The sequence below is a fragment of the Pleurodeles waltl genome, chromosome 7, assembly GCF_031143425.1.
Source record: "Pleurodeles waltl isolate 20211129_DDA chromosome 7, aPleWal1.hap1.20221129, whole genome shotgun sequence".
NCBI classification, from domain to species: Eukaryota; Metazoa; Chordata; class Amphibia; order Caudata; family Salamandridae; genus Pleurodeles; species Pleurodeles waltl.
In genome coordinates, this window is record NC_090446.1 from 455850543 (window position 1) to 455868340 (window position 17798).

The window sequence follows — 17798 nt, forward strand, 5'->3', positions numbered from 1 at the left end:
CACGCTGTGATGTCACATGCCATGATGTCACTTGCATACAGTCTCACTTTGTGAGGTCACCCCCAGTTATTTTTTAAGACGTGCTCTGAGTTGAGGTACAGCATAAATGGTAGTTCCTGTAACGTGTAGAGGTTCACTCTGAAACTGAGCATCTCATATTGCCAGTTGAGGCTGTCACACACGTACCCAATCTCAGAGTTGTGTTTGACGATTTGTCATGTCTTTTGGTATGTATTCACGGATCATTCATAAAATTGAGACAGAGATCCTATAACCCTGAGACTTATTGTATTCATCACAGCAATGAACACATCAAGCTACTGTGCTGTCTGCCTTCCTCAGTCCCTCAACAGTTCAAAAACCCTTTTCACCTCCCAGTAGCTCGATAATGTCCTATTACATGCGCGCATGCAAAGACATGCATTCATTAAATATATCTGCACTACACATTCACAACACTGTACCAACATTTTCCAGTTGGAGGAAAGAACAGTGGGAAGGACCACTGGTGGGGTATTGCAGCGGTTTAGTTTACAAAGTGTTAGCGAGTTGATCTCTGCTTTTGCCCAGGGTGGAACAGCATGTAGTGGCAGTTCTTTGCTAGATTAAAAACAATGGTAATGTGCTGCAGTGGCTATGATGGTGTTAAAATAGTCTAGGCACCTGGACAGGTTAAAGAGGCTGCCATGTTTTCTGGCAGAAGAGGCCATGATCAGTTAGGAATTAAATGGATAGCATCTGGTAGGTGCATCGGAACAGATGACGAAGAAAAACACACAACCTCCATTTTTTAGGAATTCAGCACAAAGGAGAGTTGTGCCTACCAGTGGCAAACAGCAGTGAGACGGCTGAATATGCATTTCTGGAGCAGGGGAGAGAAAGTTGAAAAGGAGAAGGAGCCTTGGTTCTGATCAGTGTAAAGATCATACGAAAAAACAAACGGGGAGAGAATGTCACTGAGAGGAACGGTGTAGATAGACAAAAGAAGGCAGACATTTACTGATCCTTCAGGGGCCGGGGTGAAGACAGCTTGGAGGACACCACAGTTAGAGAATTACACAGAGAACTATTTGAGAGCTAAACTGGTGATAATTAGGATATTGTGGGAGGTGGGTAAGGTAAAATGGCCATGGTACTGAATATGTCAGAAAGGTCAGGCAGTATAGCAGGAGTCAGATTATCTTAAAAAGTTCATGCAGTGAAGACTGCGACGAGTGAACAAGGGGCAGCTGCAAGGCAACCTGGGTACTCTAGCAACAAGCATTTGCAATGCAATGGATCTCACGTTTGCACAAGCTGGAGTTATTAGCATTATCAATTCCTAACTGGACTTTTCTTGCCACATAAATTGAAAATGAAAAACAAAACAGTTGACATAAGCAAGCCGATTCAAAGTGCCACACCGTCATGAGCATGAGCACGAAGGAGAGACACAAAAGGAAAAAGAAGTTTGCTGGCAGTCATACATAACGGCAAACATGCAATTATCCATGTAACAGGTCCCATGTCCAAGGCTGTAACAAAACCGTCCCAAGAAGGGACAAACAAAGCATTTACCAATGAAAACAAAGGATTTTTGAAAGGCAAGCCCAGGAACGAGTGATAGTGATGGGCGTGAAGTGGGTGTGGTTAAAAGCCCACAGAGAGCTTACAACAATGAATAACTTAGAAATGTCCAGTGCTAGCCTCATAATATCGCTTTTTTCCCCAAAGCATTGATAAAGCCAAAAGGTCTCACCTATGCGAGTCCTATTGGCTTTCTCAATCTTTCTGTCATGTTGTACAGCTCCACGGCTGATGTGCAGCAAGGTTTAAAATAAAATTTTAAAAGTGCTATGATGGAGCAAGCGTTGACCGCGACATAGCACTTAATTTTGCAATTGTTTTTTTTTTTTTTACTTTAAGCCATGTTGCATAGCAGCCATGCTGCTGTACATGGCTAAGAAATAGCATAGATAAAGAAATAATATCTTGCATGATTACGACCTATCTTTACAATTAAGTCACTGAGGGCATTTGAATAAAATCTCAATAATCAATGAGAAAGAGCCAATCCATAAGTAAAGCCCAGATTCGCTAAAGTTACGTGTTTCATTTACCAATTGATCCTTTCTTGCATGTTGTTATATATTGCTGCTTCCAACATGATAGTGAATCCTTTGTCATGTAACAGAGCTATAGGTTAACCACGTCACAGTAAGAGTTACTCGCCAAAAGCGTGTTGACGGATAACAAAAGAATGTTGTTGCACCGGAGGAACTAGCAAAAAAAAAAAACAATCTGTCTACTATATAGTTATACTTTTATTTACTAAATAAGAGTAACCCTGCACTTGGCAGGGCTTTCAAACATTTAGTTAAACACTTAAATGCTCCTCTCCACGGAAATCTTTAATAAAAGGCAAAAGATTTGTTTGGTTTGAAGAGAAACCAGAGTATATGTTTCATTGACACCATTAGTGGTGCCAGGAAACTCTGTTCCATAGTCCGTCAGGTTGATTTATTCATCTTAGAAAACCATTTAAAATAAAAAACAATTTATATAATTGTTGTAACCAGTACATTGATAAAACACTTGTTGCCACAAAAACAACAGGACTCAAAAGTGACACAGAATTATGGGTATGTAAATTTAGTGAAAGGTCAGGAAAGGCTGCATCACAATAGTTTCTCTGCTCATGTCGTAATGTCGGCTCCTTTAATTTTGCACATTTTGAATGGTACCTCACACGGGCTTTTGTGAGGACCGGTGGCACCCAAGCAGAGGATTTTTATATGCCTACATCCAAGCATGCTCACTGGCTCATTACTATTCTTTCAGAGACAATGAATGAGCCTGTTTGTATTGTGCTTGAAGCCTATAAGGCTGCATCAGCTCCTGTAACAAAACAAGTATTGGCAAAGAGGAACGAGTTAGAGCTATTAGCGTTGTAAATTTCTAACTAGACTTTTCTTGCCCCATAAATTGAAAATGAAAAGTAAAACAGCTGACAAAGTCGATTCAAAGTGCCACGGCCACCATTAATGCAAAGGAGAGACACAAAAGGAAAAAGAAGTTTGCTCGCAGTCAAACGTATTGGCAAAAGTGCAATTATCCCTGTAACAGGGTCGATGGCCAAGGCCGTAACAAAAGTGCCTAAAGGAGGGACAAACGTAAAGCATTTACCAATGATAACAAAGGATTTTTGAAGCGCAAGCCCATGAACGAGTGCTAGTGATGGGCGTGCGGTGAGCGTGGTTAAAAGCCAACAGATAGATTACAACAAGCCAGAGCGCTCGCGTGCTGGACCTAATAAACATGACAGTGTTTCCTTTACATTCACTGGATATGTATTTTTTTGTTTTCTAAAGCAGCCAAATCGTGCCAGGTCTAAAAGAATACAGCAAAATAAGATTTTTGCCAGAAGGTGAAACATATATTGAATGTTGTTCATTGGTTATGCATCATTGTAAGCAAATCGAAATCCACAAATAGGTGCTTTATGTGGAGGCGATAGAGGGAAAGCCATTCCAAAATCTTAGGGAGAAAAAAGGAAGTTGAGATACTGGCCGGTAGCTGCAAGTGAATGTGCAGTGTGTAAGTGGGTGAGTTATATTGTGAGTTAATACACTTATGTTGTGAATAAGGTGGTGAAAGGATGTAAAGGTATGCCTTCTTTATGTTCAAATCATCTTAGGTTTATTCAAGATAAATATCACATGAAATACCCCATCCAACAGACATCTTCTCTCTCCCAACTCCAACTGCCAAATCCCCTTAGTTACTGTCAACAGATTCCTACTGTGACATACATTCTACATGGAAGTTCTAAATACAGAATGCCACACATCTCCCTCCCTTTATCAACAGAAGAAGAAAGTTTTAAGTAAAAGTGACAACATATAATACAAGAACAAATCAAAATGAGAAAACCACACATCTTAAACAAAATCATTTAGAATCTTGGGACGTCTAATAATTCTTTAAGATCTCCTTGGTAAAGAATGATTATCAACACTACTATGTTTTCTCTCTACACTATCTTTCACAAATTATTTTTCTCCACAATCACTTTTCACCTTAACCACTCTCCCAATATTCCACACTTTGTGATCTTCAGTTCTTATGGCATTTCCCAGAACTTTCTTAACCTTTAGAAGGGTAGAGAACTTTGAATGTTCTTTTGAAAGACCAAAGCGAGGACTTTTTACTCTGACTAAATCACCTACTCGAATGAGTACTTTCTTCACTGCTCTCTGCTTATCAAATCTGATTTTCCTTTCCAAAACTTTCTTACATTCTTTCAAACATTTCTGTTTGTCATTACAAGAAGTATCACATTTTGAGCCCACCTTATCATTCACCCATGAAGGACAGACCAACATGTTAGGTTTTCTCCTTCTGAATAACTCAAAAGGTGAGAAACCTGTAACAGAATGAGGAGTCAACCTATAGACTTTGATCTTACAAGACACTTCCTCCTTCCAGCATTTATTATTTGCCAAAGCCATTTGAATAGTTTCCTTTAGTACTCTATTCAGCCTCTCCACCATACCATTGGTCTCAGGATGATAAAGCTCAGTCTTCTTATGTTTAATGCCTCTTTCACCCAAATAACTTTCCATGTCCTGCGAGTCTAATTGCACACCATTATCAGTGAGTATAGAAGATGGAAACCCTTCTCTATCAAAAACATCATTTAGAAAGCCTATCACATCACGTGTTTCTACGGAAGTAGTGATTTTGAATTCAGGCCACCTTGAATACATATCCATTAACACAATAAGGTATTTATCAGAGCCAGAATATTGAATCGGACCTAAAATGTCTAATGAAATTTCTTGCCAAGGTTCTTTTGGCAGTTCCCTCACTTTCATGGGTTGAACTCTACAAGTTAAAGTCTTATCAGCTTTGGAACACTCCACACACTCCCTAACACATCTTTCAATTAACACATCCATACCTGGCCACCAATACATAAGCCTCAACCTTTCTTTCGTTTTTGAAATGCCAGGATGACTCTCATGAGCTATGGAAATTAGTTCATCTCTCAACTTCTCTGGAGGAACTAGTCTAGTTCCTCTCAATATGAATTCACCATGAGTTGACAATTCATCTCTGACTCTCCAAAATCCACATAACTGTTGATCATTCTTTTCAGTACCATCCCATCCACCTCTGATTTTTTTTTAGAACTTTCTGTAAAATTTCATCATTGAACGACTCCAATACCCATTCACTCTCCTTAATCATACCATCCCTGATCATACAAACATCAAAATCATCAATGGACGAATCTTCAGTCTCAAAAACGTCACACACTAACCTTGAACAACAATCTGCAAGGTTGTTTTCAATTCCAGGTATATACTGAACACCAAAAGTGAATTCCTGCAACGCTACTACCCACTTTCTGATTCTACCCGACACAGCCTCCAAACCCTTCCTTTCAAAAATCTCTTTTAACGGTTTATGGTCTGTTCTTATCAAAAATTTTCTACCCCAAACAAACGTCCTTAATTTATTCACCGCCCAGTACACAGCTAATGCTTCCTTTTCGATAACAGAATAATTTAACTCAGCCCCCTTCAAGGATCTTGACAAAAAAAGTATAGTTTTTTCAACTCCATTATGCGTTTGTAACAATACAGCCCCAAGACCTTTGGCACTAGCATCCGACATTATTATTGTTTCATGCCCAGGTTGGAAACTGCTTAAACTCGAGGCAACTTTCAAACTTTGTTTCATCAAGAAAAACTCCTTTTCACACTCATTGCTCCAGTTAAAGGTAACACCTTCCTCACTAACTCCCTCATACATATAGTTCTGTCAGCAAAATGATCTACAAATTTACTGTAAAACTCAGCCATGCCAAGAAATTTTACCACCTCATCTTTTGAAGAAGGACTAGAGAAATTAATAATGGTATCTACTAATTCTTTCCTGGGTTCAATGCCTTTTGATGAAATCTTATGTCCAAGATAATCGATTTCATGAAGATTGAATTTGCATTTTTCTGCTCTTAAAGTCAAACCATTCTCTTCCAGTTTCTGAAGGACACAGCAAACTCTCTCGTTATGTTCTTTCCCATCCTTACCATATACAAGAATATCATCTTGATAAACCTTGATTCCTTGCAATCCTTCTAGCAGTCTTTCCATGGCACGTTAAAATACAGCTGCAGCTGAAGCCAAACCAAAGGGCATACGGATAAACTTGTAGGTACCAAAAGGGGTAATAAATGCTGTTAAATTCTGAGAGTCTGTGTGTAGAGTAATTTGGTGGTAGGCAGACGTTAAGTCTATAGATGAGAAACAACTCGCATTTCCTAACAAGGAAAGTATTTCATTAATGTTAGGTAAAGGGTAATGATCTACTACTATACATTTATTTAGTTCTCTCAAGTCAATGCAAAGTCTTGGATCACCATTGGCCTTGACCGCCATGACTACTGGGGCCAACCATTCAGTGGCTTCTACTTCTTCAATAATGTCATTTTGTTTTAGTTTCTCTAATTCTGCTTTCATTTTATCCTTGACCATTAAAGGTACACTTCTTACTTTACTAACCACAAGTGTGACATTTTCCTTCATCTTAATTTTACGAAGATAACCTTTCAAACATCCAAATTTGTTTTGAAAAAGATCCGGAAATTCTCGCTCAAATGATGGTCTCTGGTCATTAACATAGATGTTACTAGACTCGTCCTCTTTCACAGTACTAATACATTCATCATATTTCAATCTCACAGATGGATTCATTAGGGTCAAGATACACACGTAAATCTCTCTGGTGGAACCAGCTAATGAGAGAATCCCCTCTCATAGAAACATAAACTTTACCAGCTGTAAGCCTATTTTTGAATTGAATTGAGCCAACAAAGTAACCCAACAACTTAATTGGTTTTCCACCATGCCCTTTGGGTGAAATATCTGGTTTGAAAAGTTTTACCGAAGTTTTTAGATGTTTTTCAAACAAAACCCTGGGAATAAGTGTAACTTTAGCTCCAGAATCAAACATCATGGGAATGTGTACTCCCTCAACTTGTACAATTTCTATAGGGCCACTGATACCACTTTTAACCTGCAAAACAAATTCCTCCTGTAAATTCTCCTCCTCTAAAGTTATTTCTTGAACCTTTTTTTTCCTTATATCTGTACTCCTGCAGCAGGAAGTAACGTGTCCTTTCTTATTACATTTCTTACAAGTCACCTTCCATCCAACACAGCCTTTAAAGTTAGCATAATGACCAAACTCACCACACCTAAAACATTTCCCTTGAAAATGTTCCTTCTCCTTACTAACTTTCAAATTTTCCTTCGCCATTCTCTGAGGTATCTTCCTCTGACCAACAAAATGTATATCACATTCTCCCCCAGCAAAATTCGTCTTCTTAATTTCCTCGAAACAGGCTGAGGTATGTTCATGCATTTTAGCAATGACAATTACTTCACTAAGAGAAGGATTATCTTTATTCCAAAAGGATTCTCTAGCCTTATCAATGTTACAGCCCAACATAAACTGGTCTCTTAACCTCTCCTCCTTATTGCTCCCAAAACCACAAGATGATGCCAATTTCCTTAGAACTGTGATGTACTCCTCTACAGTTTCACCTGAGTGCTGAACTCTTTTCCCAAAGTGATACCTCTCTAATACTGTGGACACTTTAGGTAAATAATGCAAATCAAGTTTATTAATACAAACCTCAAAATCATTGAGTTCACTAGCATCTTCCACAGAAAGTTCAGGCAGGTTCTCAAAAACCTCTTGACCTTCAGCCCCTAGGCAGTGCAACAAAAGAGACATTTTGCACTCGGCACTCAATGAAGTGCCACAGACCCTTGCATAATGTGAAAATACACATTTCCATTTCTTCCAGGGAATTAGTGGTTCACCAGGGGTAGGTAAAAAAAATGGAGGGCAGGTTACATTCTGCATGTTAAACAGAAGTAGTAATTAAATATTAATACCTCTGTAGAGTTTTATAAGTACTGATAATTTAAAAAACACATTTCTAGAATTTATCCCAAATATTTTAAATCACTAAATCGGACCTTATGTGTAACCTAGATAAGATCATATATATATATATATATATATATTGGAAAATCATAAAGATAAAAAAAAACGTGTTTTTTTTTTTTTTTTACAGAGAAATACACACAAAAGTCATGAAATTATGGTTCCAACTCCAGGGAGCGAAGCACGAAGTCGCGCAAGTTAAACAAAATACGTTGCGGCAGGCGCAAACTCCCCCATATGCTGTTTCCGTGTCTAGTGGTGCGGCAAGCACAAAGACGCGCAAGTTAAATAAAATACGTTACCGCACGCGCGAACTTCACCATCTGCTGTTTCCGTGTCTAGTGGTGCGGTTTTATAACTCTCACTAAACACGTCCACCTGCCGATCCTCGCCGTCCGATGTCTCCGTTTTTAGTGGAGCGCCTTCACAACTCCAAACAGGCGCGTCCTCCAAACTGAATCTCAGCACACGCAGCAGACTTCATTCGTGCCGGCAAAGAAGCAGTGTTGGGGTATCCATGCAATCTCGACCTCTTCGTCGCCAATGAAAGGATGTAAAGGTACGCCTTCTTTATGTTCAAATCATATAGGTTTATTCAAGATAAATATCACATGAAATACCCCATCCAACAGACATCTTCTCTCTCCCAACTCCAACTGCCAAATCCCCTTAGTTACTGTCAACAGATTCCTACTGTGACATACATTCTACATGGAAGTTCTAAATACAGAATGCCACAGGTGTGTTATAAAAGGCTGAGTGAATAGCATGAGCAATTGGTTTTATTATGTGAGTGAAAGGCTTGCTGAGTAATAGGGTCTATTTACCTCGCTCTGGGACAGGGTCCGCCAGGCTGTATCTGCAAACTGAGTCTACCAAGTTCTTTCTGGTGAGAATATATCAGGGCTCTCGTGCCCTCTCTAATTGCAGGTGTAGTGAGCTCTCTCTGGTCTCAGGTTCACTTAGTCCAGGAGATCCGCCACCAATGACACCAGAGAAAGCCTATCTCTGATGACATTTGGGGCCAACAGGGGTCTCTTATCACAATGAGTTGGATTTTCTTCTTGCTCCAAAACCGCATCCTCTAGTGTCTGTTCAGTAACAGACAGCGAGATCTTCAGTCCATTGCTTGGTGAGAAATGGGCCCTGGGCTCCAGGAGCCTAGGGTATTTAGCAGGGTAGGGCTGTGTAGAAACTGAAGCACAATCCCTGCGCGTTGGCAAGTCTGCCCTAAAGCTTTATAGGAGTAAAAATGTGCTAAAACCCTTTTGCATTTCCCGAAAGGAGGAGCTTTTCTTTCAAAAGAAGGTTACATCTTCTTTTCCTCAAGGGAGGAGAAATTGTGGCATGCTCAGGTGGAGAAAGCACATTGGAAGTAGAGCCTGGAAGCGTAGTCAGTATTGCATGTGCGTATAGGTGTCCCATGGTCGATTTTTGTTTTTACATTTGGAATACTCCCAACACATTGCCTGGAGAGAAGAGCTGACATGTTGAGTAACACAAACTCTTCAAAATGTCCAGCAAAAAGAAGATCCTCACTTAATCTTAGGTGCTGACAAAAATGAGACGATATTCACGAGAATCCCTGAACTCAAAATCAAACGAACAACAAACACTTTTCAGACTCGGGCCAGTACCTTTATGACACACCGAAGAAGGAAATGGTGTCTATTATAAGGAGAGTTAGCACATGTGGGCCCCAATTGACGTCATTCCGCTTCAAAGCAGTAAACATGCCCCGCTTGGTACTTCGTGAAATAAATTTATTCTACAAATCAGACATTCTCGTAATTCAGACCGGCACGTCATTACAGTCCTTGAATTAGTTACATTTACTGAGTGCTTTATTTGTAAAAGAATGAGTGCTGGTACCCAAAGCTCTGTTCAGAAGCCGGGGTATTACATGACGACTGCCTAAACCAAGGATGCGTCGTCTGGAATCCACCTCATGCCTATTTAATCCACTACAAGACACTCCCTGCCATGTTATCTCACTCTTGCAGGTTTGCTGGTTTCTCTTTTGTGATGGTTTCCCTGTCTTTTCTCTTCCTCCTCCTTTCCTTGTTTTTCTCTCTCTTGCTCTAATGGTCAATGTCTGATGAGGAAAAATAAGTACCGGTCCTCAAACATGAGTGCTGGTGGCCCCCCCTGACAACCTCCGGCTCAAATTAAGCTCTGGATTTATTCCTCCGAATAACTTGGTGCTCCGTATACAGGCGGCTGATTGACAATACCCCCGGATTTTATGAACAAGAGAGTTGTTTTGATTGTTTCAAAGTTAGGTTGTAAAGAAATGCTTATTACAGTGTTTTGAAGGTAGTGGATACTGAGAACATATATTGTGAACTGAAGACCTTTCTGAATAATTTTCACACCATTCTATTTGGGGAAACCCTAGGTTCCCATTTCTGGTTGTGAAACTACTGTTGAGCCACACAGTACATCAGTGTCCTTTGTCAGGCTTTAGACAACAGAGGTATCTCGGGTAACACAGATCTAATGGTCCTGGTGGTCACAACAGAGATATGCCATGGGTTCCATTATACAGCTCTAAATGCAACATTCTTTGTTTAATCGATGGCACAAAAAAGTGCGCATAAGAAAGTGGTGCACCACAGAGTTGTTTGTGAAACGGAAGGACGGCACTTCCTGTTGGTTCAAGGTGCACAGGAGGAGATGGTAGCTTTAAGTGCGTCCACCTCAGATGTGCACAGGTGGAATGTGTTTAACAAAAGAGCAGAGGTACACATTTCAGGGCTTCCAAAGCTAAACTAACTGGGTTTGATGATTGACAAGGGCCACCAAATGCATATGGCTCTACTAGTGTACTCTTCTACGCACACATTTCTACCAGTGCATGTCTACAGCCCCCCAACCTAAATACACATTACTGTAGGCTATGCATTCAATTCTGCCTGCATGGTGGGGGAGGCTACTGTTTATATTTGTTCTGTAACTCAGCACTGTACTTTGAATCTTATTATCTCCTTTCACATTATTTTCACAGCGTCTCCTCTCCTTATGACGCATTCTGCTGCACTAAATGTGGGAGTTACTTAAATCCAGTATGTCTGTGGACCCCACCCTTCTCGCCTCTGCCCCTTGGCCTGGTAGCATCAAAACTATTTGCTTCAAACTTGAGAGGTAATTATTCCATGGGTGTAAACATAACATGCCCAAAAATAAAATATGCAAACCATACACATTACTGCCACAGCACCAAAAGTGGTAGATGTTAATGTGTTAATCGGACCTTGACAATTCCAGTAGGAATGTTGTGCTCAAAATCAGGGCTCGAAACTCAGCCACTCGCATTGGTGAGTCTTATTTGATCGGGTCATGATCAGGTCGAGCTATTTTTTATATTTAGCCCACCCTTCTGACAGTTGACACAACAGGTGTTCTGTTCAGTTGAAAAGTGGAGGAGCAATAAAAGATGCCTTTAAATCTTGTTCTTATGTCACATTTGCTCTGTGTTCACAGACAGAAGTCAGAAGTCAGTTTTTCTTACAATTAATTTTCCTTCTGACTGCAGAGTTCCAGGACTTTGTAAGGTGAACTGTGTGACCTGCTGCTTAGAATGTAAAATAAAAGGATATGGGGTGTCAGTCATTTTAATGTTCTGTGTTAGGAAAAACCTAAGTCAGCTGTGCAAACATTTCAAACTATTTTTCAGTAGTTTTGAAAGCCCGAAAAAATATTTTAACTGGATGAAAACAAATCAGAATACTTTATGTGTTGATGTGCAAAGGATACGTTTCTCAAACCCAATTTTCAAAGATTAATACAGTATATAGTTTTATCAGTAAAGCTGCAAGTTAGTGGAGAGGTTTTCAGACATTTCTTGGAAAATTGCTGTGTGTAGATGACAATATGTTACCACATCATGGTTTAGTAATATATTCATTAAAATTGAGTGTTTAAACAAACTGAGAAACACTCTTGCCATGATGGCAATGTTGTTAGTAAACTAAAAGAAGTCCTAGGTTATGTGGGCTAGACGTCATGGGTATGTGGGCTAGATTCTTGTGATGCATGCAGCAAACTTTAGTCTACTTAATCAAACAAGAGGTTTTATTTGTACTGCAGAAATGCTGAGCTCACATATTTGAAGGTGCAATCATATGTGAGAATGAAGAAAAAGGTGACTCTGTAAACTATTTTCCTAGAATCACACAATTTAAGACCCGTTTATGGGTCAAGTACATTACAGTTAGGTCAAGTAGATTAATAAAGTTACTCTACCTGCAGGTCTAGTAACATTTCTATGATTTTTCGATCCCTGAACTTTGTACATATCAGCTGCACAACAGAGTGGGAAAACATCATCAAGATGTAATGTAATTTTTCTACTAGGTAGGATTCTATTTGTATAGTATCTGGTAAGTAGGGTGAACATCAGGCCAGTCACCCTTTGGCACCTAGAAGCTTTGCAGCCCCTAATTGTTAAGTTCAGCAAGGATCCTCCCTCTGCCTGATCCTCTTCAACACATATATGATACCTCTAAACAGCATCATCCGCAATCACAATATTAACATCCTCTCCTGCGCCGATGACACACAATTCATTTTTTCCCTCACAGACAAAACGCCCAGTACTGAGATCAAGTTTAATGCCTGCATGACTCAATTCGCCAACTGGATGAAGACCCACTGTATAAAGCAGAAAACTGTCATGAAATTGTGACCTTCGGGATGACCACATCACTGTGGGACTCCACCTGGTGCCAACAGAGCTGGGACAGATACCCACCTCCGACGCCAAGAGCCTAGGAATCATCATCAAAAGTGAACTCAACATGACCACCCAAGTCAATGCCATCACTGCCTTATGCTTCCATACCCTGAAGATGCTGAGCAAGTCCTTCAAATGGCTCCCAATCAGCACCCAGAAAACCATCACGCAAGTCCTGATCAAAAGCAAGCTGGGCTACAGGAACACCCTCTATGTCTGGATCAACAAAAACTTAACTTAAGGCTGTAGACAATTCAGAAATTGGCCACCAGATTCACTCTCACCCTCCCAAGCTTCACTCACATCACACCACACCTGAAGGAGCTCCACTGGCTCCCCATTCACAAACTAGCACAATTCAAACTCCTCACCTATACTTTCAAGGCACTATATAACACTGGCCCAGCATAATCCAACAATTGTATCTGCTTTCAGACACCTCTGGTTGTCTGTACTCCTACTTGCACTAACCCACACATATGGAAAACCAGATCAGGCGGTCAAGCCTTCTCCTACATTGCTCCCAAAGCACTATACATACAAGCCTCCTCCTCACTTGAATTATGCTAGAAGCTAAAAACCTGACTTTTCAAGTAGTCCCACTAGGCCCTAGCTGTGCCTAGACTCAAATCTGCTGAGCGCCATGATCATTTCCTGGGTGACAGTGCACTCTGCAAATCTGCACAACGTAACAGTGCCCTAATTACTTACTGTTAACTTCATTACTCTGGCTCCTACTTCTTCACTTTAATTCAAGGAAATGAGGACACCCAGCCTCGTCAGACCAGTCACCATGCAACTGCAACATAAAAAGGCCCCCTTTCCGCTCCTCCTGTTTGTTCACAAGTCCAGACGTAAACAACTCAGTTGTCCTGGATTGAAACAGGTGTGTAAGAGGGAAGGGAATTCAAGTGAGGGTTTAGGGCTCAGTCTAATATAATTACTGGTATGTAATTAAGGCATTACTGTCTCATCCCTCCCTCGCTTTCAATTCATAGAAATATGAGAGTTAGAACACAAACACCATCAAGACAACTGTAATTAAATGCTCAATCTCGATAACAGCTTTACTGAAACACAATACATCTACTCATGTAAAGTACTCTATTACACCACAGAGGACAGGACTCTAGAGCCTAATACACTACTCAAACTCACCTCCAGGGCATTTCTATATTGATGAACAAAGGTGAAAGGAGATGCCCACATAGCTGTCCTTCAAATGTCTGAAACTGAAGGGCCCTGCAACTTAACCATACAGGAGGAAACTCCCCAGGTATTAGATATCTTCAATGGATGGTTTGCCTACTGCTTTATATCAAAACCTTGATCCTCCTACTTGAAGAGGAAGTAGTTGTTTTTCCTCCCATTCTAGCGGGACCAAAATTAACAAAAACTTATTTGGCAACCCTTTGCAGATAAACTAGGAGAGCTCCTCTCAGATCTAGATTATGGAGTCTGGATCCTTCCTCTGAAGCAGGCAATGGGAAAACTCTTAGGTAGGATTAAACCCTGCTCCCTATGAAAGGTTGCATCAATCTTAAGAGTTAATAGATGGAGCTGGCCTAATGATAACTCTATCCTGAAAAATCCTGCATAAATGATGTCTGGATGATTCAACTTCCAATTCATATAATCTCACAGCAGACATTACAGCTACCAAAAACAAGGTTTTAAGTGACAGAATCTTCACATCTATTGATTCCAGAGGCCTGAAGGGGGGTTCCTATAAAGCCTTGTAAAAGATCCTAAGCGGGGAACAGAGTAGGGCAGACCACACAGCTCTTACTCAACTCCTTAAAGAGATGTACACTAGCTCATCCTCATCTAAAAGTTTATTCAAGGAACTACTAAACGCCTCGACTCCCATTCACTGGATCTGTAATGTGGATACACTAAGACCAAAAATTTACCCATTCTGAACAAACTCTAAAATCTGTACAATCCACAGTTGAGGGATTTATATCAGAGTGCCAGCACCCAGTGTGTGTGATTGAGCACAAATTCTCTTGAGAATGCTTGAACTATCCAGTTGCCCAAGTTAGGGTGTAAAATATCCTCTCCTAATGCTAATAGAGTAGGGATATCAATGGTGTCACCATCTTCATAAATACTCTTGGAGAAGCTTTATGCCCAACGGTAGTACTCTGAATTGGAAAGGGTGATCCTCCACACCAAACTGCAAAAATGTTTGATGACAACCCCTGATGGGTAGATGTAAATATGCGTCTTGCAAATCTACTGAGGTGAGAACATCCTGAACGTTCATCACAGGAAAAATGGCCTGAATGAGCATATAGAAATGTACAGTCCTGACCTAGGAATTCACCCACTTTAAGTTTAGAATTGGCCTGAAGGTGTCAGATGTCTTCTGGACCAGAATCAGAATGAGTAAGTCCCGGTTACTTGCTCTGAGCTGGGGACCAGAACAATGACCCTTTTGTTCAATATGGCCTAGTCTCCGAAAGCAGAGCTCTACATCAAGACTATTTTTGGGGCACTTGTGTATTGGTAACACCCATCACTGGCAGCCATTCTGAGAAGTCTATAGCATAGCCTTTCCTGACCACACTAAGGGCCAATGACCTATCAAACCTGAAGAAATTCCTGAATTCTTCCCCCATCAGCCATTTAGCAATGGAAGTGCCATCATCTTTTGGAAGATCTGGATTGGTTTGAACCATTTCCCTTTGATCCAGACTTCTTGGCTGACATTTCTCACTCCTGTAAGTAGGCTATAAAACCTTCTTAGCAGAAGATCTTGAAGAGTGACCCTAACATTTTCGTAAGCCTGATGATTTGCCCTTGCAAGGCAAATTGTATTTGCGATCTCTGAATGGCTTGATAATCATGGTTTTCAAATGTTTACCAAACGGCTTTTTACCATCAAAGGCAGTAGTTAGCAGAGCTGCCTTTTCTGCTGTCACTCCGTTACCCAAAGACTCCTTCATGAAGTAACCACCGATCCTGTGGCCACAGCAGTTGCCTAAATCACATCTGATGAGATGCCAGGCAGGAGCTTGGCCAGTTGCTCCATAACAATCAGCAGATCATAACAGACTATATATTCTTGAATGACAACTGCCAGTTTATCAAAGTCTCTGACCATTGTCGGAGCCACATACCCAGTATAGGTGCCTGCAAAGAGAGACAGATTCTTAGTTGTAAACACGTTTTTCAATGCAGAGTCTACCTTCTTATCCATCTGATTAATTAAGGCACAACCTTCCAGAATGATCGAGGTTCTACACATTAAAGTGGCGAGAACTGAATCTACACATATACAGTTTCAGGAAGAATTTACGGACACTAGCACAATCAATCTCTTTCCATTCCCTCATGACTAGTTATTTAATCTTTCCATTAAAGGGCATAGCCAGAGTATAAGGTTAAATACTAAGGAAATACTCCTTCCTCCTCATTCTCCAAGAACATGGGAGAAATCATAACATTCATTAAGTTGCATCACTGATCAAGGGAATACCAAGAGCTTACAGGATAAAACACATCTTCCATTTAAACACACACAACAAATACTTTGTATGCTAAATTTCAAAATATACAATCTAAAAACATGACAAAGAAATACATATTTACACTAGAAACTTCTATAACAAAAAGTATGATAAAATTGTCCGATTTAAATAAGCAATAAAATATTATCTTTTTTTCAAAACATAGGTTACAAATGATTATTCCAGAATCTCCACACAAAATCTCTTAAATCTCTTAAATCTCTTAAATATTTAGGTGCATTACGAAACCGACATGACCTCCTAAACTGCCTTTCTTTTTCTCCATTCCCTTTATTTCTTGATATGCTGTTTCTTTTTTCCACCTTATGCAGAACCTCTTTTTTAACAGGGAAAAAAGCAACTCTATTCAAATTCCAAATACGTCCATCCTGAGTTTTAACTGCATTTTTAAACAGCTTGACCACATTTAGTGGTGTACAGAACTTTGAAAACAGCATTGCTCGTGTTGGTGTAAGAATTTTGACCCAATCACCAATCTCCAGCTTAGTTTCACACACGCTCTTCCTTTCATCATAAGTCTTTTTCCTTGGCTCACTACCTTCCAAGATTCATCACACATATTTCCCCATCCTTTAATCCAACTCATCGAAGAAGGCACCAATTGACTATTTGGAATCCTACCTCTGAAAAGCTCAAACAGTGTCTTTCCCGTCATGCCGAGGAGTTTCACACACAGTCCTGAGACCTTACTCTGTGTCTCTTCTATACCTTATACCTCTAGATGAGGGCTTACACGTCCTTTTTCTCTACATACACGCCAGCTTAATTATCGGGGAGGAAGACACAGCGCCCCCAACACAAGAATTTACCCAAAAGAACTGTTTTGTTTATAGATCGCACTGTAAAAGATTTTGGATCCATACGTGCTGACTTATGAGTACTCCCTCACGAAGACTTGGGGATAATAGTGTTTTGCCCCCGTCACGTGATTCCCACTACTCTTTCTCTATTGATTGTACATTATCTTGAAGAGTTTTACTTGATTAGGATAAGCCATCTATTCATGTTAACACCTTACTTATATTTTGCCCTGAGGAAGTCAATGAGATTAATTTCTCGGAGGCGAATCACGTGTTGGCTGTTGGATGTTGTTGTGATGACCACATATAGAATCTTTCTGATGTGATGAACATGTATGAAAACCTCGCACAAGAATAAAGACACTGAACTTTAACTCTGTTTGGATTATATATTGATTTTCCGAAGACCAAGATCCTAACTGTACAGACTCTTATCTTATTTCATACGAGTGCCCCGGCCTTTTGAATCAGTGTCTTTCCCGTAGACTGATGTGATGGTAAGTGATATGCCATCACCCGGTCATATGGTGCTGTCTTCCAACACAAACCAGCTGCTCTAGACAACTGCAAAGATTCCTTAATTGTACGCATGAACTTTTCTATGACACCATTTGTCTCAGTATGAAATAATGAGCACTTTTTGTGTATGATCCCCAAGCTTCTTTAAAACTCCTGCATCTGACGTGAACAAAACTGTACACCATTGTCAGTCAGAATTGATCCTGG

General features: G+C 40.2%; 1 protein-coding gene and 1 non-coding gene across 4 annotated transcripts in view; both read right to left on the reverse strand.

Moving 5' to 3' along the window:
- LOC138304181 (structure-specific endonuclease subunit slx1-like) overlaps positions 1–17798 on the reverse strand; it is a 164354-nt gene that overhangs the window by 55694 nt on the left and 90862 nt on the right. The gene's annotated exons all lie outside the window — the stretch shown is intronic.
- On the reverse strand, positions 2323–2438 carry LOC138247483 (U5 spliceosomal RNA). The gene has a single exon (XR_011194522.1). It is a non-coding gene; the product is annotated as a U5 spliceosomal RNA (small nuclear RNA).